A 24,746-nucleotide genomic window follows, 5' to 3' on the forward strand; every position below is an offset into this window, starting at 1 on the left:
TTCTTTCCTGTCTGTCCAGAACAGAGTGTCTCCACTCATGGTACATTTTCAGTTAACCATGTTTCTATGATTCTAATAACGTCATACTTCCCTGCTAGTTTTGCAGTGTCTGTCTCATCCAATGTTTCTAGTACAGCGAACCTTTATGATTTAGCTCTTAATTGCTTGGTCCTTTGTTTTGTTTCCCCCTGTAGTTCCCTCTTGGCCTTTGTTCCCCCATGTACCTTCCTTCTCATTTTTTTTAGTTTTGCCACACTACCCACCCATCCACTATCTAACCACTCCTACCAAAACCAGACACAAGACAGGGTTAACCCTGGAGGAGTCCATCTCGGGGCACACACGGGCACAGACATGCTCACACTCACACCAGGAGCAATTTTCCCTAAAGACAGTTAACCCACCAGCATGTCCTTGGACAGTGGGAGGAAACTGGAGAACCTGGAGGAATCGCATGCAGATAGCATCCCCGAGTCTGGAATTGAACCCAGGCCCCCAGAAATGCTGACCGCTGTGCCGCCTCTCCCATTCTAATATGTGAAACAAAGATTGCTTGTCTTTCAGTCGTCACACACCAAAAACACATGCAAACTAGTTTAAATGTGGAACTTTGGAAATTGGTTGGTCGAGCCCGTCAGTTCTTATTCCCTGTGTAGAAAGCCCCCGACCCTATGCATCATGGTATCATAAGGGCAGGATAGGATTTGTTTAGGACCCTGTATCCAGTGTCAGAGAGTTGTGTGTTCAAGTCTAAGAGTGTGCACACAGCTGTTCATCCTTGAGCAATCCATTTTGCTCTCCTTGCACGAGTCAGCCCAGCTGTAGAACTGTGAATCAGCATTGCTGGAGGGTTCACCTTTGTTGGACTATCATCCCATCCATGGAACTATGTAACTTAATTTAAGCCATGGCCTCGGGAGCAGTATAGGATAGTTTTTAATAAAATCCATTTGTATATTACAAATAAATACCCTGTAATGGTAAGAGAAACAAAATATAAACTTGAAACCAAAGATATGTGCTGTTTTAAGTTCTTTGGCTTCATCAGTGTTCTCTTAATAAAACTCCATTGTAATGGAAGCCCTCAGGACAAAATGTATTTCAAACAGTAACCTTACAAGATGTGATCTTTTAATTTTGGAAGATTTTTTTCCAGAGGGGAGTGGTGGTTTCCAGTGACTTTACTGCTCGGGGGGCTATCGCTAGCTAAATCACTCTCCTAGCTAAATCACTCTCCGTTTTGTCTGACTGAGCACTTTATCTTCCAATATTTATCCAGCGCCTGACTGCTACAGTTGAAGGGCAAGTCGTTACTGTTTTCCTAGTTTTGAGCCAAGAATAACAGCCAGTTCCACAACAGCACCGTTAAATCTGCTCATCTGCAAGAGTGAGACTTCGATGTGATTATAAATCCATCAAACGGTTGTGCAAGTTCGTTCATTAGTGGGCTTTGTCATGCCACAGTGCACTGATTTCTGGGAATGTGTGTGTGGAGGGGGTGGCAGGTTACTGTTGTTGCCAGCTCACAGTCTTATCTGAGTGGAACTCTAAAGATTCCTGACTGATCCTTCAGTCTCAAAATAGCTTCCAATTAAATGTTATAGATTCACTTAGCTACATTCTGTTATAGCTAATCTGTTCTCTCTAATTAAGCTGCATAAATGAAGAAGCAGTATTACATGATGTGAGTATGGTCACAAGTATTGACAGTATTGACCTCTATCTAAAATAGAGCTCATTAAATAGAGCTTTATATAAACTTGACTGTTCAAGCAAAGTCTTACTAACTTCTTTCTGTTGAAACGTCAAATTAACTGGGAAAATATATTTGCTATTTGATGCAAATTTATAGTCAAATAGAGCAGTTGTTTCATTGAAAATAACTGAAAAGCTGCCACCTTTTGTCATTTTTTAGAGAGGCCTTTTTTCTTTGTACTGTTAGCCTTGAATGAACCTGAGGTTTGGACCTTGCTATGCATTCACAGCGTTCCACATGTTGATTGCATGTGCAGATTCTTGCCATTGAGTGCATTTTTGTACAGAGAGAAAAACATCAAGACCCGCTCTGTGCTGATGAAAACCTGGCGAGAGTAAGCTAATTGTCAAACTTTTAAATTTAGGTCTGGAATTAAAAAAAAACATATATATATTCTTCAGAGAATGTCTGCTGTCGAGTGGTTTCATTCCAGAAAGATGAAGGGGAGGTGGAAATACAGTTTTATTAAAGTTTAGCATAGCAAAGATGGGAGCAAAGAAAAAATAAACTGGTTAACTGATCACCTGTTACAAAAAAAAGCATTCATCTTTAAGTGCACTGCTTCCCCGCTGTTCTTTATTTCTAGCAGCGGTAAGAAATACCTAAAATAGTAGCGAGTTTTCGGTGGGATCAGTAAGCTGCTGGTGAAGAGAAAAAGATGGCTGCTATTGGTGGAGATGGAGCATGGGTCTCGGTGTGAAGAGCGGATCTTGCAAGTAATTAGAGAAAAATGAAGCTCATGCTCGTTAACCTGGACTGAGGGGCTTTGGAAACCAATTGGCCACTCAGATGCAAGCAGCCATTCTTTTTAACCTAAACACACTGTATCAATTGGACATTACATGGTGGAAGTAGTGAGCAATTAAGCATGCCTTTCTTTTCATTGGGCTCGTTAAAAATGCTGAAACATGGCAATTAAAGAGTGTTATATAAAAGATGTCATCAAATTGTTTTAGAACCTACAGTAATTAACTTCTCTGGAAAGCTGCTTAAATATAAACAAAATACTTCAAAATGTTCTGAAATATTCAGTTATATTTCTTAACTGATATTGTGAATTTACTAAACAAAGTGTTCTGCTTTTTTTGTGCTGCAATGTGCAAAAATGAATCTTATTGTCTCGAGATCATTTTTACAGTACCATATTTGTATTGTTAACATCATGCACCTGATAATCTTCGTAATATTTTGACGAGAGAAACAATGGGACTGGAATTTTAAAAACCCAGCTATGTCATCTTTCACCAATTTAAAAGCCATAAAAGAGAACTGGAAGGTGAAAAGATGTTTTAGAATGTTGTGTTCAGATTGAAGTAAATCTTGCAACACTCAAATTTGAAAATGCAAATGAACAGTACTTCAGAACAATAAAACTGGCCACAGTGGACCGTGTGGAGTGGTAAAACAATTCTTGAAGAAGCAGCTGGACAGAAACTTCAAGACAAATCATGTCTTGAAAGATTACAGAATATGTGTGTTGCGTTCATGTGGAAAACAAAATGAAGATGCAGTACAGGGGCCATTTTACATTGTGTAGCTGTAAACCAGACTTATTATCTATAAAGTGAAGCCAAGTTTGACAGTGCTCACTAAGGACCTCAATCGACATTTGCTTTTCCCTGCTGCTCATTCCTTAAATGGGAAAACTGATCTGTTCCCTGCCTATAAAAGGCTGGTGGTCACCGTTTGAAGATGGTGCAGATTTACGGCCGAGATGCCTCCACATAGTGGGAGAATCCAGGAAACTTGGGGAGAAACTTGGGGTGGTGGCTGGGGCTGCGCTGACAACAGCTTTCCAAACATTATTTTCCATAACCGAAGAAGCTATAATGCAAGCAAAGGCTCCCGATTCCCAGCAAAGTAGATCAGGTGGAGTCGGGCAGCAGTGGCTTGAACGAGACGGATGATCTTGAGAAAAACAAAGTACTTTCTGAAATTGGAAAGAAGATGGAATGAAAGTGGTACACATCTGCAGAGCTTCCACATTTCTGTGCCCTTAAATTTCCTGTGAAACCCTCTTGGCACGTCACTGTTGCGCCGACCTGAGCTGCTCCTGAGTCATTCCCTTTTTCCGCTTTTCTCCCGTCAAACCACCTGATTCCTAGTAAAGAGGTTTTTTTTCCCAGTATATTGTTCGTTTGGCACTTGCTGCCATTTCACCAGCGACTAAAATCCTGAAGGTGCGGGGGGGTTTGGGGGGTTGGAGGGATTAGTCGAGTCATTCCTATCTGTCACTCTGTTTGTCTAACTTCTCCAGCCATTTAGCAGCTCGTCAGTTCGCAGGCCGTTTTCGAGTTCCTGGAAAGAGGTTGCTGCGCTTGCAGCTTTCTTTGACGGAAAGAATAACTGGCCCCTGCTCTCACGGGAAGAGAATAAAACCACATTGACTCCCAGCTGCCATGCTTTCCCACCCCTGCGGATACTGTCTCCGATTAGGCAGCCGCCAAAATCACGTGGGTCCCGAGAAGTCTAACATGACAAACGGAGAGCGACGGCAGATGTGCTACAGTTTGTAATTGCACAGGAAATATTGGCAACTCGGGCGGCGTGGTGTCCCAGTGGTTAGCGCTGCTGTCTCACTGCACCGCGGCCCTGGGTTCAGTTCCTGGGGTGCTATCTGCATGGATTGTGAATGTTCTCCCGAAGTTGGTGTGGTTTTCCCTCGGATGTGCCAGTTTCCTCCCGTAGTCTAAAGACATGCTGGCGGGTTAATTGGCTTCTGGCGAAATTGGCCCTCGTGTGAGTGTGTGTGTGTTTATGTGCCCTGCAATTGACTGGCATCCTTTCCAGGAAGTCCCCGCTTTGCTACTGTTACTTGCTGGGAAAGGTTCCAGCTCCCCTGCAACCCTGAATTGGATGAAGCAGTCATAAAAAGGATTGATGGATATTTGCAGCTCTTCATATGCTACTGTTTCTTACAGATAGGAGATGTGAGGAACAGAGAATTCTAGTTTTCATCACTGCTTGAGCTTTCTGGTAACTGGTAGTTTTCAATGAAAACTAAAATTTAATTTAAAAAATAGTGATTCATGATTGAGGTACGCTTTCAAGCCAAGATATAAATGTTTCTGTTTTGCATTTAACCATGAATTTAATGAGACCTCAGAAAGATCAAAAGTCAGAAGACCTCACAACCGCACACATGCCTTCTACATTGACAAAGGCATATTCAGGTTAGAGACCTGCTTGGCATTTGAGTTTGAAACTACAACTCCGTTTGTAATGATTAAAAAAGAGAATATATGCAGAATGTGTTTGTACAGTGTGGATGCTATTAGAATGCTGTGTATAATTAATTCTCATGAAAATAGCCATGGGAATCAAAGTAATGTATACAAATGGATACTAGAACTGGATTAATGACCAGGAATCTTATTCTTCTGTGTATCTGAGGGGAACAGCACCTAATTGGGTAGATGTAAGCAGTGGTGTGCCACAGGGATCTGTTTTGGGCCAATAGATCTTCGTGATCTATATCAAATAAGAGTTTAGAGTTAATAAACTAGTTAAATAAACTTATGATATGAAAATATGGGGATTGTCAAAAAGAAATGCTGGCAAGGGAATTAAAAAAAGATATAGGCAATCATGATGTGTGCAGCCTTATGGCAAGTGAAATTTAACATTGATGAATGCAAAGTTAACTAAATTGGAAGTTGGTTGTAACCATATACTATGCATACAGTGATGTGAAAATGTGAAAGAGAAAGTACACCCTCTTAAGATTTTATATATTAAGATATATTGTCGTTTAACTACTCCTATCTCCTTCCACAAGGATGATGTGTAGTGGGTTATTTGGATTCTTTAATGTCCTTGTTAAGACAATAAGGAAAAGCAATAAAAAAGTAAGCAGAATGAAATCTTCATCCTCATTCTCATTTAGAAATGATAATGGGAGACAATTCTTCATACAAAAGAATAATGAAAGTGGGCTTCTCAGCTACTAAACTACCAGTTGAATGAGATGAGCTGAATGACTCGCTCTCATCTGCAAACATTGCTTCTGTCATAAGAACAGAACAGCAGACAAATGAGTCTGTAGTGTTGGCACAACCTTCTTACTAGAATCTATACATTTATGCAGGAAGTTATTTCTACAAAGCAGACCTTTACACAGGGAGAAAACAGAATCAAACCATTGTTCTTGCAAAACATCACCATTTCGGGAAGTAGTTTCATCTGCACAAACTAGCAGCCTTTTGTTTGATATATATAACAACCTCCGTTTATCCAATACAAAGAAATACATTTTAAAACAGGAACAAAAATAATATGGTTCAAATTCTTTCTAGTTCATTTTATGGCAGTTATTTGGAATTTCTTTTAAAATGCCTTTAAAACTGAGAAAATATACAGGGCTTAATTATTTGAAGGTCAGCACATACACAACTATTGCATTTGGCACGGCAAATTACTTACAGATTTCTAAAGCAAAACCAGTTTCCCATTTTGTTGTGAAATGTTACATTTAGAAGCTCACTATGAGAAGGGAAAAACTTAGTAAGTGATTTATGTTTTATTATTTTTTAATGTTTTGGTGAATATGAGTCAATGGTGATGACACAGGTTGTAACACAACAGAAATACAAAAGATCTTTGATGGGTTGGTTTGGTACTAGAAAATACTTAAGACCGAACACAGCAGGTTCTGATGAATTTAACAACATCGAAGCCGTATTAAATAGCCCGTTAAAGCTACTGCTTTGGCCTCTAGCAGAGAGACGGCGGTGGCCTGGAATTTCTGTTTCGTGATGAAAACAAAAAAAGAAAACTATAGCAGCTTCTGTCTGTGCTGTAAAAACAGTATTGTGTGGTGACTTGGCATATCATTGCCAGTGGAAAATGTCTATTAATCATCTTTGGGAAAAGTGCTAACAACAAGTGTGGCCATTTTGTGTATGCTACAAGTCCACCCTTCATCACATTTCTAAAATTAAAACAAGTGTAGAGATGTTGTGCGTCTGGAAGAAGCATGTGAAGCTCCTGAGACACCACATGATGCTAAGACCCTAAACCCTTAAATGCTAGGAACCTGGCAGTGTGGACTAATTCACACCTCATCCATTTTTGGGGGGTGGATAATTTTCTTGATAAAAATGCCAAACACGTTATGCTTTTGAAATGCTTTCGCAACATTAGATGAGGAGATTTCAGGAGATTTCAGCTCAGTTAATGATGCTTTCCTGAACTTCTGGCGTTTAAAGTTATGTTTCTTTATAAACATCCAGAGTTGATCTTTTATCCCTAATCAATTGATCTAGATCTTGGGCTGATCTGAAACAGTGTTGATCCATTCCCTGCTACATGAGCTGATCTAATCTGATTTATTTACACAAACTTGTTTTATACCCTTTCTATTTAACAGTAAGTAAACGGTACTTCTAAAAGAAGGACAACACTTCATACTTCAAACGCCAAATCCTAAAAGAAGTTGGCAAACCACTGAACAGCCTCAGTGACACAAGGGGTATTACTTCACTTCTTAAGAATCCCTTCTTTAAACAGTAAGTGGAAACATTTTAATGATCTTTTATGGTTTTGGAGACCTGTGTGAAGTCTTCTCTCTCTTGCACACCAGCTCTGAACAAACCTGGGGAATTTCACTGCCAGCACAAGTCACATGGATCCTCAGACTGGGTTAAAAACCCAACAGCCAAGCCTTTATTATGATGGTTTGAGCTGGTATTAAAGAGCCATGAGAGGTATTTCAAGGAGTTGACTCGCGCAATGTAATTTTCCAGTTTGGAAAATAAAATGGACTTCCCACCGATTGTAGATTTCATACATTGTCAGGGACTTTACCTCAGAGTGCTGAAAAACACCCATTTCACAACCATGTCCTTGAGGTCCTTCAGAGGAAGATGGGATATGATTAACTGGAATATTCCTCTGCAAATGATCGTAATATGGATAGTAGTCATTTTATTTTGAAGGGAAAATATTCTAGGTACAGTATATAAAAAAGGTATTTTTTTTAATTAGAGCATGAAGAAACAATGTTGTCAAAGGACAACGTATAATATTACAGAGTAGAGCAACCCAACAATGTTTATATTTAAAAAGAAATCCTGTTAGAACAGATCTTTATGTTGCACTGTAGAACACATTTCCTATTAAAAACAGCTCTTGAGGTATGGCACTAATGTCTCATAAGAGGTTAAACAGTTTGTCTGCTTGTTCGGGGTCAGTACCCACAACACCTGTTGGAAAGGAGCTTTGAGAATGATTCACAGCTTCCTGTCACTGGAGCCAGATAGATAAAGACTTGTTTGAATGGAAAACTGCATAATTCAGTCTGCTATCCACTGTTACCTAGGCACTCCTGATGAATTCTGAATGTCTTGGTGTGTTAGTATCACCTGTTTCAAATTAAGTGGTGTAATGTTAAAATTACACGTTTAAGTAATCTCTAATGGTGTTGCTGGGCCGAGAGACTGTACTATTTGTTTAAAATGCTTACTTTATTTTCTGAAACCTGCATTTTAATTCATTTGTATCAAATTTAAATCTTCTACCAAATACTGCTTGTGATCTATTTCATCTGAATATAATTAATGTTGACCAATGTCCAAAAAGGTTTCATAGCAATAAAGAGTGTAAATGTAAATTATACAGGGTGTGTGGATTCTCCATTTTGTGATGTACTAATACAATCTTGTACCACTGCGGGGACATGGAGAACTCATTTCTGTCTCCAGTAATGTTACATAGTCAGCTCGCTGTGACTCGGATTCTAGTTTTTCTTTTGAGTACAGAGTGTTTCTGAGTCAGGGTTTCTCTCTCAGGTAATGGGCCTGTCTTTAGTGGCTGGTGTGCTGTTCAGCGTCTCTGTGAATTGAAGACCGAAGAGCACAGCCTGACACTTGATTTATTGGTGTCTTTGAAGTTTTGTATTCTGACTTCATGCCTGACATTTGCTTCCTGGTGCAATGAATTGTTTTAAAAAGGTGTCCCCAGTCAGCTGATTCCAGGAGTGGTTTTTCATGTAAACTTAATGAGCTGCTTTTGGTTATGTTGAACAGAATGAGTTCAGCTTTGTGGGCTTGCAACCTTTTATATATATTTGTATATATAAAGTCTGCTCTTTGTGCTTTTCTGTTTGAATTTTATGTTCCTCTTGTTGCTTTTGTTTGTGTTTGATTTTGCATGTGTAGGCAGCCTGACCACAGTTATTCAAGAAAGCAAACACTGACAGGCTTTCCTGGTAGCCTACTGGAGGGTTTCAAATCAAACACGCTAACTCGTTTATCAGTCTGGGAGACTGACAGGAACTGAAGAACTCCCTGCAGAGAGGAACAAGGTTGAAAAAAGGGAATTGCTGGTAAATTGGATCAGAGGTCTTCAGCCCTTCTTCTGGTTTTATAGGTAACCATCAGTTAACCATCAGTTTCTAAAGACAATTTCAATATGAGCAATGAAAATTGAGCTTTGTTAAATTATGAACTTTAGGGATCATATAGAAGGTCTGAATTTTCTTCAGCTGTGATCTGTAATTGCATCACATGAACACAAAAGAATTGTTAGAACTCGTCTATTTTATGTAACTGAGCAAATTACTTGCATAACTGGTCGATAGCTTTCAAGTGTTTGCAGGCTAAGGTGATTACAGCTGATCTATAAAACTTACTGGATTGGGGCTTTCTAGGCTAAAGACAGTGATCTGAGAACAGGAGATTTCTTTATGCAAAGGGTTGTGGGACTAACAAGCTATGCACACATGTTATTGAAGCCAATATCCTGGCTTCTTTCAAGAAATGTCTGGACGAGATCCTTGGATCCATTAGCTACTACCTACCAAAATGATTAGATGGGCTGAACTATCAAACCTGCTGTGACTTGGGTGATCATGGAAGTCAAGAAGTAATTAAATATGTTTAGGTCTTGTGATACTTCACATTTCTGCCATTATTCATAGAAATCTTGAAGCAGTTTGTCAATAAGGCAAAAGACAGCCCTGAGCCAGATGTTGTATAAACAGAACAGGATGTTTTATTTTATACAGGGAAGAAAACCCCCCCAGACATTGTTGTTCTTTAGACCTGCGGTGGAGAAACGCCAGTCTTTGAGTGCTACACAAGATCAAATAGTTTCTAATTATCTGTTGATAATTGTCCGTAAAAAGGTGATTGGACTACTTCTTCAAACTGGTTCTGTTGAGTAAGATCTGGCCCTTGAGGCCTGGAGTCATCCATCTGTGCTCTAGATAGTTAGCTGCTTCCTTATTCAGCCAAACAAAAATATTAATTTCAGTAATTAAGTGCAAATGCCACTGATCTGAAGTACCATGCATCTTGTGCATGTGCAGTTAACCACTATAGGAGTGACAGATGTGCAGTGATATTATCTCAATATAATGAGCGCAGAACAATGGAGAGGAAGTTGATTAAACTGTTGAGCTGATCAAAGGAAGTTTTAGACCTTTTGTTTTTCTCTTGCTGTCATATTCCCTTCAGCAGAATGGGTCCAAATACAAGAAGCCCTACCTCCCAGCAGGAAGGGGTGTCTTACCATGGTTACCATCTGTTTAAGGATTTATGCATTTTGGAGGCTTTTACAGTTCCTGCTGTTTCTGCCATTATCTCAGCAGAGCTTCTGTTGCTTCAAAGGCCCTCTCTCGTGCACACGTCTTCCTTTTGTACAGGAACAGCCTCAATCCTCTCTGCTTTAAATCCTTGAATTCCCTTTTCTGGATGAAATGCCACTTGGCAGGGCAAAGGAAGCCAGAGATCCCCCTCTTCTCCTGGTGGGGGGAAGGAGACAGTCATGAGGGAAATGAAGTCGAGGTCAATGTCGAGATATCCTGTGTTGTAAGGGACCGGAACATGCGCAGCACGAGTTAATTAGACTGCCCCCTCATCACCGACCCCTGCCTCTAGGCCTAATCCAGCAGGAAATGAGAGCCTGTTCAGTCACTGCCTGCTCGCTGATGAAGTAAAAGAAAGTCGTTACTGTAACTATTTAATTAAAGAGGAAAATCGAGTTCTTGTCAGATAAAGCAGCAAAATCTTTAACACTTGTGATAATGTGACACTTTGCACTTTGAAGCTTTTTTCTTTTTCTGACTCCACACTAACGTGTGCCACTTATGGAGGATCAGTTGGAGTCCGCTCAGGTTTTACAGGCGTCTTAATGAGTCACACGTGACTTTAATCAGGCCAGCTGTGGCGAAGCCCCAGCTCAGGTGCGTCTAGTTTTCGGTCACGACTCGGCCTGAAGCTGCTCTGGGTTCCGGTTCTGTGTTATTGTTGTCGACTCCACAGGATCTGGGGCCACAGAATGAAAACTGTGGTGCACTGCTGTTTACGGGTTGTCAAGGAAAAGAAATTAAAAGCCACTGGAAACGAGTTGAAACAGTTACTCATTCCAGTCGTTTCCCATTTGGCGGTCTCTCTTTATTTGCCTCTTTACATAATTTAAAAGTGTCCTCTGCCAAGGACAGAAAGAGACAGAGTGGTTTCCCGGTAGAGACGGGGATTGTGCGAGAAAAAGCATCGGCTTATTTTTTAAATTTGGGGAATTTGCAGTGGGTTTCTAAAACAGTTAAGTAATTAATGGTAAACGGATGGGACAGTTCAAGGTTTCTGGAAAGCAAAGTTTGTTTTGGTTTCTTGGATTCCTCCACAAAACACTTTTAAAGTCAACAATAAAATTGTCATCTAATGATGTCATATTAAATCAGTGCTTCCCACGTGTTTCAGATCACAGCACATTTTTAATGTCTCCAACTTACAGTATGCACAATGATTTCTGAATATTTGACTTCAGTGTTTTCATATACATTCCCTCCAGGTCTAAAAACAGCCAGTGCTAGTTTTGCAAGAAATACGATTTTGCATTGAAATATAGACCCTAATGCTAATGAGAAATGTTTGACTTCACATTTCCGACTGCACATTCAATATGAGATGTCAAGTTTGCAGTGAATATACCCGTTTCATTTTTGGTTCAGAGTTGGAAAGACGTAATCTCTTCTGATTACAACACACACCTGAGATCTTTTCATAGCGCTCTTGTGGGCCCAAGATCACAATCTGAGAAGCACTGCAGTGGATTATCACACCTTGTTAACTGCTGCAATATTCATGTCAGCCAAGTGAAAGTCGTCTTATATTCTAATAGTGGTTTGACAATGCATGTTGTGCAGATCAGTAGCTCTGTAGTATTAATCCGAATTACTCTATAAGTGCCTTAACAATAGATGAAGGTCTGCATACTGGAAAGTATTATCGTGGACCTTGACCCATGCCTGCAAACAAATGTGATTGATGCAGAAGGGAGTGCAGCTGTCAGTTAAATTCTGATTTTAAACAATTTAAAACTCCTGAACTTTGATAGTGTCAACTTTCTTATCTAAATCTCAACCAAATATCAGTTTTATCTTACTTTTATCATCACAACTATATGGTGAGTTATCTATGGCCTACCCAAAAGTAAATGACTGTTTGGGTTTACTGTACTAATTTGTGGAAGATATTTGGGTTTGTAATGAGTTTGGTCCTAAAGGTACTTAATAATGTGTGCAATGGTGTGAGCATTATATATTTGTTAATTTGTTATATTTGCTGTTGAAAAAAGAGAAATATGCATTATTTGCACCAGCAACAACATTTCTCCTATAGAAATCGGAGAACTCTGTACAGCAGAGAGACAGCCAGCAAATTCTGATCATGAATACTTTTCTCTTTATTAACAGTGACCATTGTGGTTGGGATGAGAAATTTTATCCTTTCTCCCCCCTCAAACGTATTTGTCCAGGCTCATACTATACCCCTTATACCCCAGGCTGTGACTTCAAAGTTTCCCTCACTGTTGTCTGCAAATTTATTGCCTTTCTTCATGCAGTCTGTCTGTATCTTGGTTTCTTTTTGTGGATTTTTAACAGTCTCCTTTTCTTTACAAAAGGAGAGAGAGAGATAACCTTGTTCCAACTTGACTGGGAGGTGAAAAGCTCACCTGATTCATTTATCAGTTTGTCTTTTAACAGAAGCTGTGTCATATTTTTATTAAAAACACTATCATTGGCTATCCAGACGAGAGTCAACTAACTTATCAGGCAGGACATTTTCCGTTAAACTGATAGTCAAATGTTGCCATCATGTACAGTTTGGAAAGTACATGCAGTGCAGTTTAAGAGTTCCAGCGGCAGTATGTTCAGGTGCTGCAGACATCGAGTTAACTGGCATGGGTTCAGTGAAGCCCTGCACATTGTACATGTGTACTGGAGGTCTCGGGGATCCTGGGCATTTTTTAATCATGTTTATGACTAGCATATGCTTCAAACCTCAGGCCACCTTCTAATGTAGTATCTTAAATTTCTCTTAGCTGATCTTGAATCCTAAACTCTGTCTTTTGAGATTGAAAACAAGGTTTAAAAGACCTCCTTTGATGCATACAGCGAGGCTTGATTGCAGTGGGCTCTAAGGTCTGCTGTCCTAAATTAAGCACTTTTAAACTGAACACAATACAAATCTAACACCTTTTGCCTTAATACTACAAATACCAGCCTGTTTAAAAATAACCCTTAAGGACTTTAATGGGACAGACAAAACAATAGTTGCCCATGACTCAGCGTGTCTGTTGGAAAATGTTGCGTCTGGCTCTTGGGACACCACCATATCAGCTTAGACTGAACCAAAGTAAAAATATCAGGAGACCAAAATTTTGCTAGATAATTGTCTTTCCACAAAGTCTAATTTTCCTTGATTTTGGGGCATGTATTGTTTCACAGTATATATGATGGTAAGTAGTGTTTGAATATAAAGAGGAGCGGATTGAATAAAATGTGCAAAGGCAGCTGACTAAAGATTTTACTGAAATTCAACCCAGAGAACTTTATGGGGGGTTTTATATAGCAAGCTACAATTACATGGCTAGTCTGCAAACTGTAATGTGGAACATGATAGCATTTGCTGTTCATTGCGATGATGTCATCACGCCGCGTATATGTTTAAACAGACATAAACTGTCATTTCTTTTTAATTTAGCTCTCCTCATTGGCAAAATTTCCTGGAAAATTTCCTTTAACCCTTTCAATGTGCAGGGAACACATTTGCATCAATAATGTATTTTCATTATGTTTACATCGATCGTAATTGTTATTCCCTTTTAATTATGCTATCTTAGCATTTATAATATATAAAAGTAGCAAGTAGGTTTGTTTTTTTTCTTCTCTTTTCAGTATGGAGTAAAACTATTACTTGTTCCTTTGCAGTCGCAGCTACCCACCTGGACTACATAATATATAAAATATGTATATATGTTGGTTTATTTATTTTGAAACTAAAGCAAAAGAACATCTTGAAATTTGTGGCTCACAAATAGGAAAGGTGTTTTTTTTTTCTGTTACTGTAAGTTATTTTTTTAAATAAAATTAGAATATTCTTTAAATCTCAATGACTCCCATTTGTTAACATCAGGAATGTTAAAGATTGAGGTACAATGCATGGTCTTTTAGGGAATATCTCTGCATCTCCAAAATATTTGTATACTAAATTATATAGGAGTGTCAGAATTTTCCAGCCTGACAGCCCTACAATACAAACATAATGTAGTAATGAACGACAAAAGGATAATGATCTCAGTATGTGCTATGAGTACAATCCATTGTCAAAAATGGAGTTCTGGTGCCAGATTTTACTTGCCCTCTTCAACTGTAAGTTAGAGAAATAAAAGAGATGTGGTTTAGGGCAGTGGTCCTGCACACTTGAAATTTTGCCAGTGCAGGCCACTTTCTACAGTCCCTTTACAAACTCTTTTTTGGTAGAAATAACACAGAATAATCTAAAATCTCCTTTTCCCTCAGCCTATCAACACTAATGTTAGTGCAGAAGCAACATACAACACTGCCTCTTAACTTGACCAGAGAGCGATATGAACCCCTGAAACATGTGATTTTGCCAGCTGCTTTGGGCTTCCACACGATGACTTTTGGCCTGCTAGGGGCCCACAGGTGGCCTATTCATGACCCCTGGTTTAAGGTTTCCAAATGGTTTATCCAGTAACCTCCTTGGCAAAATCTAGGCCAAGGGAGGGCAATCTCATTTCTCAAGAGCTGCATTCCTGCCAGTTTAACAAGTCTTTTTCAGTTTGAAACTTATTAAAAGCTAACAAATAGGTTATTTGACTTTTTATCCATATAATCAGCTCAATTAAGTACTAATATCAGAGGTGGAATGGGAAGCAGATGCACCTCTAAACCTTAAGAGTGGAATTGCCCATCTCTGATCTGGGCAGGAGCTCCTAGGGTCTCAAGTGGTAGTGGGAAAATGTTATAAAAGGCACTGGGATTCTGAGGGATACCCCACCCTTTATGGTTGGCCATTGAATTAGAGATGAGACATTTAATCCCTTTTCTCTTTTCAATATTTTACTCAAAATGCTAGATACACACTTCACCTGTCCTGCTGACACTGACCCTGATGCCGTTTGCAATGAGCAGAGAAGTGTTCATTCTGAGGAGGCTGATGGAGACAAAGGACAGAGAATGTTCTTTGATCTGAAGCACTTTGGTCTGGACCGTTTCTGTCTGTATAGCTGTGCCTTCACTCTAGGGGATTAAAGGTTGTATAAACTCTCAAATACGGAAGCATTAGAAATGGGCACAAGTGTGTTTATTATTAATACAACCTCCTTTGATTTCTTTATTCCACTTAACATGATTCATCGGGATGGTTTGTCTTAATTGTGTATTTGGCAGATAATAGGGATTTGAATTCCCAGTTTGTCACTTTATGTCCTGACTCACCCATACAAAATGTTCATTTTACTTCATCTTTTGTGAGTTGTACATTTTTTTTTGTAAGTGGAGAAAGGCAACAGTGTGTCACAAGCAAGCACGTACAAACACGAAAACCCCTTTTCTGACATAATCAAAAAGCTGTCTTCCAACAAAAATGTTCTACTCAGTGTTCATGTTGAGACACATGACACTGGTATAAACAGAATGCTTTTCATGTGGAATAATTTCTAATCCCTTGGGAATACACTGGACTAAATGAGTGATTTTCTCAGAGGTTCTGTCTGCACTGCACTGCTTTTGAAGAAGATGGCCAAGAGCTGCCCTGGAGAAACATTTCCCCCGTTCTCATAATACAAACAGCATAGGGCAAGGTAAATGTTTCGATTTTCATAAGGCTCTTAAAGTTTCTCCTCGCAGAACAATTTTCAAATTGCTGGCGATTCACATGATAGTGCATAATTTCTGGTTGAGAACTGCTTAATGGACAGAATGTAGGGATACACAGGAGTAGTTTAAAGTGGAGTACCACAGGGATCTCTGTTGGGACCACAAATACCCTAAACTATATTAATTTTCTAGATTCATCTAGTCAAATGCAAAAGATACCAAATACAGAAGACTTAGCAAAACACTGTAGAAGAAAATAAATGAAACAATATTTAGATCTCAGCTTTCAGGTACAACTCTGAGACATGTCATCTGTAGAAGTTTTCAGATGACTCTGCAATTGTGGGGTGTATTAGAGAGGGGAGGGAGGAGGAATATAGGAGCTTGATTACCAATTTTGTGGAGTGGTGTCATCTTAACCATCTCCACCTTAACACCAGCAAGACCAAAGAAATTCTTTGACTTTCGAAGGAATAAGTCTCCGCTGAACCCTGTTTCCATTCAGGGTGAGGACATAGAGGGCGTACATTCCTACAAGTACTTAGGGGTACACCTGGATGATAAGCTGGAGTGGTCTGGTAACACTGATGCCCTGTACAAGAAGGGTCGGAGCCAACTCTATGTTCTTAGGAGACTCAGGTCCTTGGTGTGTGTGGAACACTGCTACACATTTTTTATGAATCAGTGGTGGCAGCGGCCATCTTCTATGCTGTGGTGTGCTGGGGCAGCAGCATCATGACAAAATATGCAAATAGGCTCAATAAACTCATCAAGAAGGCTGGCACTGTGCTGGGGATGAGCCTTGACCCCATGGAGGTGGTGGCTGAGAGGAGAATGCTGACCAAGTTCACAGCCATCATGAACAACACCTCTCATCCGCTTCATGGGACTGTTACTGGGCAGCGGAGCACATTTAGCAATAGACTGCTCCAGCTACGGTGTTCTAGGGAACGTTTCCGCAGGTCTTTCCTCCCGGCGGCTGTCAGGGTGTATAACGCTGACTTTTAGCCCTTCAGTTGCTCCTCTATGGACAGCATGTTTACTCCATTGTACTTTTTGGACAATCAGTCTGTATAAACCTATGCACATTTTGCACATATTTTATTGTTTTTACAGTGACTATGATCAGCACATTTTGCGCACACACCTATGTATTTATTTATATTTATCTTGTTTGTCTTTTGTTTTATAACTATTCTGATGTCTGTTTTGCTTGTCTTGGGCTGGACTGCTGTAACACATCAATTTCCCTACGGGATTAATGAAGTATTATCTATCTATCTAAACATCTGATAAATGTCATTTCATGTTAAGAAATGCAGTGTTACGTGCAGGTAGCAAAAACAAACTATAGATAGAAAATGCAATACCATAAACCTGGAAGAAATGTCGTATGAAGAAGTTGATTGATTGTTTTGTTTTTATCTTCTAGACAGTGTGGGGAAAAAATAAAAAAGCAAACAGAAGGCTAGGATAGTCTGGATATAAAGTTAAAAGTATATACTTAAAATTGAGTAAAAATAAATTGATATGTTAAAACTTTACAGTACATAATTTCGAATACATCTAAACAATATATTGCTGCTCTGGAATCAGTCCAGAGAAGAGCAACCAGATACATTTCAGGGCTTAAGGGCTAAAATAACTACAACTTGTTTTGAATAGAGAAGACTATGAGACTATGACATTAACCCATTGGATTTCTTCAGAATCACGAACCAGAGGACACTTGTGGAAACTGTGGAGAAATGCTTTTAAAATAGAGAATAAGAATAAGAAGCTTTTTTTCCACCCAGAGGCCTGGGCCTGTGGACGTCTACAACGAGCTGCTCAGCCATTTTGTGGAATCCCCTGACATCCTTCAATAAATGGGTAGATATATATATGTGTTAGCAACCAGCAACACAACAAACTAGATGGGCTTCATGGGCTCCTCTCAATTGTAATTTCTAACTTTTCTTACTTTCACTCATGCATTCACAAAGCTGGGTGAGCAGTTTGAGATACTATTTTATCTAAGGGCCAGGCTGCCAAGTGGACAAGACTATTGGGAGCCCACCTCCCTCCTATGGGGGACAAGGGAGCGATATGATGAAACACAAGCTGGAAAAAGGGTGCTAGTGTCATATACTGGAGTGAGCATACAGACAAAGACAATGTCATCTTGAACTGAACTCCTGACGCACATGCAACAACCTGAAAATCTATACAAAAACCTTCCGCCCACCCTCCTCTGAGCTCTGACTATCCTCTCAAGTGGCATTGGTCTTTAGGAATGTGGCTTCATTCTAAAAAGCCTAGCCAAACCTTGACTAGATCATGTCAACAGGGCTCACAATTAACTATTAGGCAAGCAGGACAGGACCTGGAGCTGTGACCAGATCTGGCTCAAGACCAAACCCACTAGGTCTGCAAGGCAGATCTAGAGCAGCTGCATATGTTCTGTGTCTAACTGAAGCTTTTTTGTTTTTTAAAAAAAGAGTAACAGACCTTGTTTTCAAAGGTAACTTGGTTCTTCAGAGTGGTAAATTAAAAAGCATGTGTTCATAGAGTTTACAGTGAATGCTTAATATGGAATAAACTGATGTGATTTCACACAGATCTAGACTACTTAATACAGTGCTTCAGGTTGCATTTTTTTACACTGAGAAGATCCAGTTAATTATTTGTTCTTGTAGCCCTTGTTGCGACAGATGATAAGTTTGCTAACGTCACCATAACTGACCTTGTGTACTTTGTTCTTTTCTGGAATTATTTTCCAAATTGAATTTACTGTTCTTTCTCTCTCTCTCTCTCTCCAAAAAAAAAAAGCCAGAGGGCAATAGCAAGCAAGGAGTGTTTTTTTTTATATTGTCAAACGTTTTTTTTATAAAACAAATAATACGTGCTGTCCAGAAACTATCTGAAATCAGGACAATAATGTAAATTGCCATTTTTGGTAATAAATCTAAGCGGCATCAGTGGGAAAACTTAAAGCTGGCTGGCTCTTGGGATTAGGTTACTGTTTGTTTGCTCTGGGTCAAATAATAAACTCCAAATGAAATCGAACGGCGGCTGGAAATCCCTGAGGGGGAGAGGAGACCTCCTGCAAGCACAAACTCTGAACTCCGACAAGGCCCAGTCTTGCAGCACAACAAATCGAAGCTCCTTCTGCACATTTCCTAGGATGCGGACTCCTCTCCAAATCTCCTTTGGCCTGCCAAAGCTGACTGCATAGTTTTGGGAATGTGTACCAGATGTGAAATTGTAACGTTTGATGGTCACAAAGTGTAGGCAAGACCTCGCTCCTTTTTAAATAATAGTGTTAGTCAACAATTCCTGATAAATTACTGGTTAAACCAGGAGGGTTATGGAGAGTGCTGATGTGTGTATGTATTAGAAAAGAGGGGTCACAGTGGGGAGAGATGATGACTGTAATTATTGTTTTCTGTATTTAAAATTGAAAGGCCGTGCTATCTGTTTTTTTTTTTTGCTTTGCTTTAAACTGCTAGGACACCTAGCCACAGCTCCATGTGCTATCAGAGGTTACAGCATGAGTGCTGTCATTACAGCTACAGTACTAAACCAGAAATAATTGCCAGTTCAACACTGCAGATTTGCCACACCACCTCTTTTGAGCATCTTGGTTATTATGTCTGCCACCACTGATAACCAGTATTTTTAAACTGTGTGGTGAAGAGACAATTGTAGTAAGGGCCTTTGGTTGATTAAGTAAGTGTTTAGGATTGGAAAATGCTATTGTTTACCATTCAAGCTGTCACAGTGATTTTTTTTTTTAAACTGAGTTGCTCTTGACCACTGTAGCCACTTCTAGTATTCTTTAGGGAGATGAATTCCTTATAAACAGCACAAACTAAAAACTAAATGTTCCTTTTGTCACAGTCAGATATTTGATTGGAGCCTAGTGAAATACAATCCAGGTACTGGCAATATAAAGGTTTTTCCAGACCTTAAGGGAAATGTATCTACAAAACCATCCTATCCATTTTAATCCAGTATAAGAAGGACCAGGGAGGGTTTTCATTAAAACTAGACACATTGTACAGCCCTGTAAACCCCCAGAACAAATTCTTGTACACAAAGCATTTGTACTTTTTGATCTTGTTTGTATGCGAGCCTGAATTGTGAAGAATGATGGCGATGGTCTGCAGCGTGTTGAAAGGTCAGTCCTGTTTTTCAGGACTGACCTTTTTCATAGCTGTAGAGAGGAGGTGCCTGGTCATTTTTGGCCATGTGACTGGCCATTTCTTCGTTCTTACTGCGTGGTCTACATTGTGGCACAATCTGGCATATTGTTAAAAGAGATGCAATAGCATTCCTGAGTCATCTTTCTTGAATTTCCTTGAAAGAGCAGGGCCTTGACACAGCACGATGTGTAACAGATCATGTCCTTTCTCGGGCTGAGGCTCCAGTGGCATGTGTTTAAAGAGCTCGGGCCTGAAAGATGAGCTGCAGTTTAAGAACAGACCCAAGGGCTTTCCTGCCATGCCTGCACTCTTTAAACCCAAACAGAGCAAATTATAAAGGCTCTGTGTCTTTCCTGTAGAAGATATGAATTAAAGTGTTAAGGCAGATGTACATCTCCATTTGAAGCAAGGCTCTTTTCATAGTAAAGCTTGTTTATGTGTTTATGTGAATGATAGGCTTGACAGTCTGCCCCTGTGTATGTTTCACTCGTTAAACTGTACATTTATTGTGTGCCTGGAGTAGACCCTGCCCCATGAGGGTGGGCAGAGCACCTGGTTTGTGTTAGTGTGATGTCTGCACTGTCACAAGATCAAAAGCAGTAAAGTTTTCTTATTGATTCTAAACGCTCATTTTAACGTTACTCTAGAGACATTGAGTGTCATCTCTCACAGGAGGCAGTGTTTTCACTTATTTGTTTTTTAGATTTGATGTAACTGGTCATAACACTGTATTTATAGACGAATGTCCTAACATCCTTCTGTGCAATCAAAGGTGTCCTTTAGTGAATTGACAGGCACACTGAGCAAATAAATAGGAAAGTTCTGACGTAGTGTATGTCTACTTTGAGTGCTTCACTAAGATCTGTTTCTGCCTGTCTTTGTTTTTTCTAGATCTTTGAGGTTGGCTGTCAAGTGTTTCCCATCATAGATTTGAAACATAATCTATCTGCTGTGTTTAACAATTGCTAGTACTGTTTTGCACATGATAATATCCCAGAAGATTCTCCGTCATTTCCTTTTTCTATGGTTTTCTGGGAAAAAAAAGAATGTTCCAGCAGATCTGTGACTAGTGTGGACAGTGCAAAAGATTGCGTTGCTGAACTTTGAATTCTTTGGTTGTGTTTAATGGTGCCTCTGTTGTGTGTGGAAGAAAAGAACGGAGGTTGTAAGATGTGGTCTTTGGCTGTTTGGTATAAACGTCGTGAAAATGTGGACAGTTGGGAATGACCTTGTTAAAAGGTATAAGGTAAACGGACAAAACAAACTTTGAAGTTTCGCAGCTTGACTCTTGAATTTGTGCACTTCAAAGTTGAAGAATTTTGCAGCATGGAGGTCTTTAAGAAAGGGGGGATCTTAAGAAATAAAAAGGAAACATCTGGAAAGAAGCCAGCCTGTTCTGATAGTCCCACAGAGACGTGTAACCCTCCGTGACGGCTGTAAAACAAACAGAGTGCTGTGAGTGAGGTCTAAATAAATACAGCAATATTCTTTCAGAGGGGAGAGGCTAGAGGAGAATGTGTATCGCAGATTTCATTCAGATATACCCTGGAATCCATTTGGGTAAAGAAAGGCTCAAACTCTCCCTAACCAAGGAATGTCCGGAAAAATAATGATCATAGCAATATAACTGAACAACTATAGTGAGCATTAACATATCACGGATGCTATTAATATGTCACTTATGGAGAAAATTGTATTGACCACAGTGAATGACTTAAGTACTAGTACTTTAAACGCCTCTCACTTGATGACTTCACTTGATTTTAAGGAGTCATAGTTTATTAAAGGTGGTGTTTTGGTAGTTTGATCAATGCTATAGAATGATTAACCACAATGCTTATGGTGAAAACCTTTTGTTTCTCTGCACTTAGCCTTGCTTTCATGTTGTAATGTGTGAATCTCATTAGTCCCCATCTCTGCAAAACTCTAAATGCATCATTTAGCATTTAGAAACTACGTAAAACTACATTAACATATCACCAAGACCAAACTGTAACACTAGTCTCTGTGTTTGTGGATCTGAATATGATGTAAGCAGAGAGATTTTTTTTTTTAGTGTTGTGTCTTCTATGTTAAAGTTGCTAGAACACCTGAATGCTTAGTTTCATTCATTCACATTCATTCTGATTAAGGGCACTGCTATCGACTGGGATAGCTATGAATTGCATGGCTCTTTCCAATGAATAATAGTATGTCATACTGCAATGTGTGAAAGTTAATAACTACCCCTTTGGAAGAATATTAATGTAATATTTTATTTTATTTGATTGCTTTATGTAACACATTGTATACAAAAATAGACAAAGATCTTAGCCCACTGAAGAGCCAGTAGGCACATTGACATTCAACATACAGTAAAGGATTTTCACTGCATGTTAACAAACCTGCTCTTGGACCAAGGAAAAAGGGCAGAAGAGGCTTTCTGAGAATCAGACTGTTTGCTTAGCATTTAAATGTAATCCTGGTTAAGATTAAGTACTAAAGAATTTAGGTTTGCTATACACAGATTTGTCATACGTAATTACAGCATGTGAAAGCTCACCCCAAGTATTAAAGATCTCTCCTTTCAGTGGACCACTGCCAGCATTCCTAGTGAAAATGTGCTGCAGGTGGGCACCTATATGTTCTGCCGATGCACTGTGGGTCTGAACTCGCGGGGACTTGTGCAGTCTAATGTCTGTTTCCTGTGGAAGCCCAGGAATGGTTAGGTACTGGGCGTGGTGTAAATAAATACTGCCATGTTAATGTATACTGTCCTTTTTAACTCTGGACCACCCACAAACCCCACACCACCACCAGGTTCTTCAGGCCACGGGCTATTTCAGACTAATTTCCAGTGGTGAGGTAACTATACGTTTGAGCTGGTCTTCCACCTTTGGAATGTCCACATTCCGCGGGGCTCATGGAAACTTGTGCTGTGTGGCTGTAGAATTTGGTGAAATGGCCCTTTTGAGCATTTTGTTCTTAGTTGTGTGCAGGCTTTTTACTGTGGGTTTTTCAGTGGGTTTTGTTGCTCTTGTCTTTTGTACATCCCACCTGCGTGTGCCACTGTCTGAATCTGGAGATTTTTACACAGAGAGGGCAGGGATGGGGGGGTGGGCGTGTGGCCATATTTATAACTATTTCAGCTTAAATTTGCTTAAATTACATTACAGCTGTGCATTTATTCATACACAGCGTCTATAAGTTAGAATAGGTATTTCTGAATTTTGTATTGAGGGCATTTGGACGCTAATCGCTTTCAGAAAAAATCCAAATGTTTAATGTATGGAAACTTGGAGAACATAGGCTGTTACAAAGGGAAAAACATCCACATACAGTACAAGGATGCTTCAAGGGACCACTGTTTTGAATGCATAGCACTGCCATCGCACAGATCCCCACGCTCAAAACCAAAAAGTAATATTAAAATGAGGAGCCTTAATTTTGAAATATTCCAACTATACAGTAACTTCGAAGCACAAAATGGAGCAGCTTTGAGCATGACCATCTGTGGAAGTGAGTCTTCATCAGTGCGGGGCCTGACATCTCTTTTGGAGTCTACATGCAGACGGAGTTCGTCTTCGAGACCCCAAGGGCAAAACCTCAAGGGGACCTTAGGCCTCCAAGTTGGGCTTCAACAGAAAAGTGGTAACACCAGGGCAGCAACAGCAGGAGCAGGGTGGAAACATGCGAGTTCAGCTGACAGAAGTCTGACTCATGGCAGAGACCATCACGGTCATAGTCTTCCTTTCGCAAACGTACATAGGAAACTTGAAAGTCCAGCCACAGTGCCTGGCAGCCCTGCGGAAGCTGCTGTCGTTTGGACTTTCATGAGCAATTGCTTTCCACTTCCTTTGATAACCCTCTTCTGGGACTGTGGTATCTTAAAAACAATATTTTCCAACACCTTCTTCTGCTGTTTCTTCAAACAAACGCCAGCCCCCCCGCCTCTCTAGTACAGAAGACTGATTGTGAGGGTGGTCTTCTGAGGAATGTGTGTGCTCTTCGATTACAGTATCAGATTTTTCCCACTGTTTTCCCCACTCAGATTTTGGGCATGCGGCATTAAATGTTTTGGGGCAGCTGGGAAAAAATGCAGGCATCTTTTCTTTTAAGCCTGTGTGCTAGGTGTCTTTTTTTCTAGGATTTCTTTTACTTTTATTAAATTATATACTTGAAGGGTTCAGTGCCCTGGTGTGATGTTTTATGTTAAAATAAATCAGTTGTTGACTCAGGCCTAAAGATTCTGAACCTGAAAACAGCCCAGTTAAGAGGAAACATCAAACACAATGTGAAATACATTTATACTACAGCAGTGATTAGATTTGTTTATTTTTGCTTTGATTTAAGACTCAAGTTCTTGGTTTTGATCATGCTTCTAGCATAGCAGGTTGCTCAGTAGGCAGGCAGGAGTGCAAAAAGAAGCAGGGGAAACTCGTCCCTGAGTTTGTGTAAATGTTCCCCCTTGATGTGAAAGCGTGGACTGGCTCACTGTAGGTTCATGCTCTTACATTTGTTAAGGTTTGTGCTATACCGTAGCAAAGGTAAGAGTCCAGAAGGCTTGTATTTCTCCCACAATCATCTCATTTCAGCTGCACTTCAGCTCACCACAGGAGAACATAGTTTTCTGTTACCCTTTTTATATTTGAGGAAATGTTTTGAATGTCATTTTGGAAATTGTTGGTTGAATGCT

At 39.7% G+C, this 24,746-nt stretch overlaps 1 protein-coding gene across 4 annotated transcripts in view; it reads left to right on the forward strand.

The window, feature by feature from the left end:
* The window catches only part of fhl3a (four and a half LIM domains 3a), a 53,649-nt gene that overhangs the window by 8,272 nt on the left and 20,631 nt on the right, over positions 1–24,746 (forward strand). For 2 of the 4 annotated variants that reach the window (XM_015349186.2, XM_015349185.2), the window contains exon 2: positions 7,125–7,263. The exons of the other annotated variants lie outside the window; for them this stretch is intronic. The gene's annotated coding sequence lies outside the window, so the exon portion shown is untranslated. The remainder of the gene's footprint in view (positions 1–7,124; positions 7,264–24,746) is intronic. 4 annotated transcript variants of the gene reach the window in all.

Source organism: Lepisosteus oculatus, chromosome 11, assembly GCF_040954835.1.
Source record: "Lepisosteus oculatus isolate fLepOcu1 chromosome 11, fLepOcu1.hap2, whole genome shotgun sequence".
NCBI lineage: Eukaryota > Metazoa > Chordata > Actinopteri > Semionotiformes > Lepisosteidae > Lepisosteus > Lepisosteus oculatus.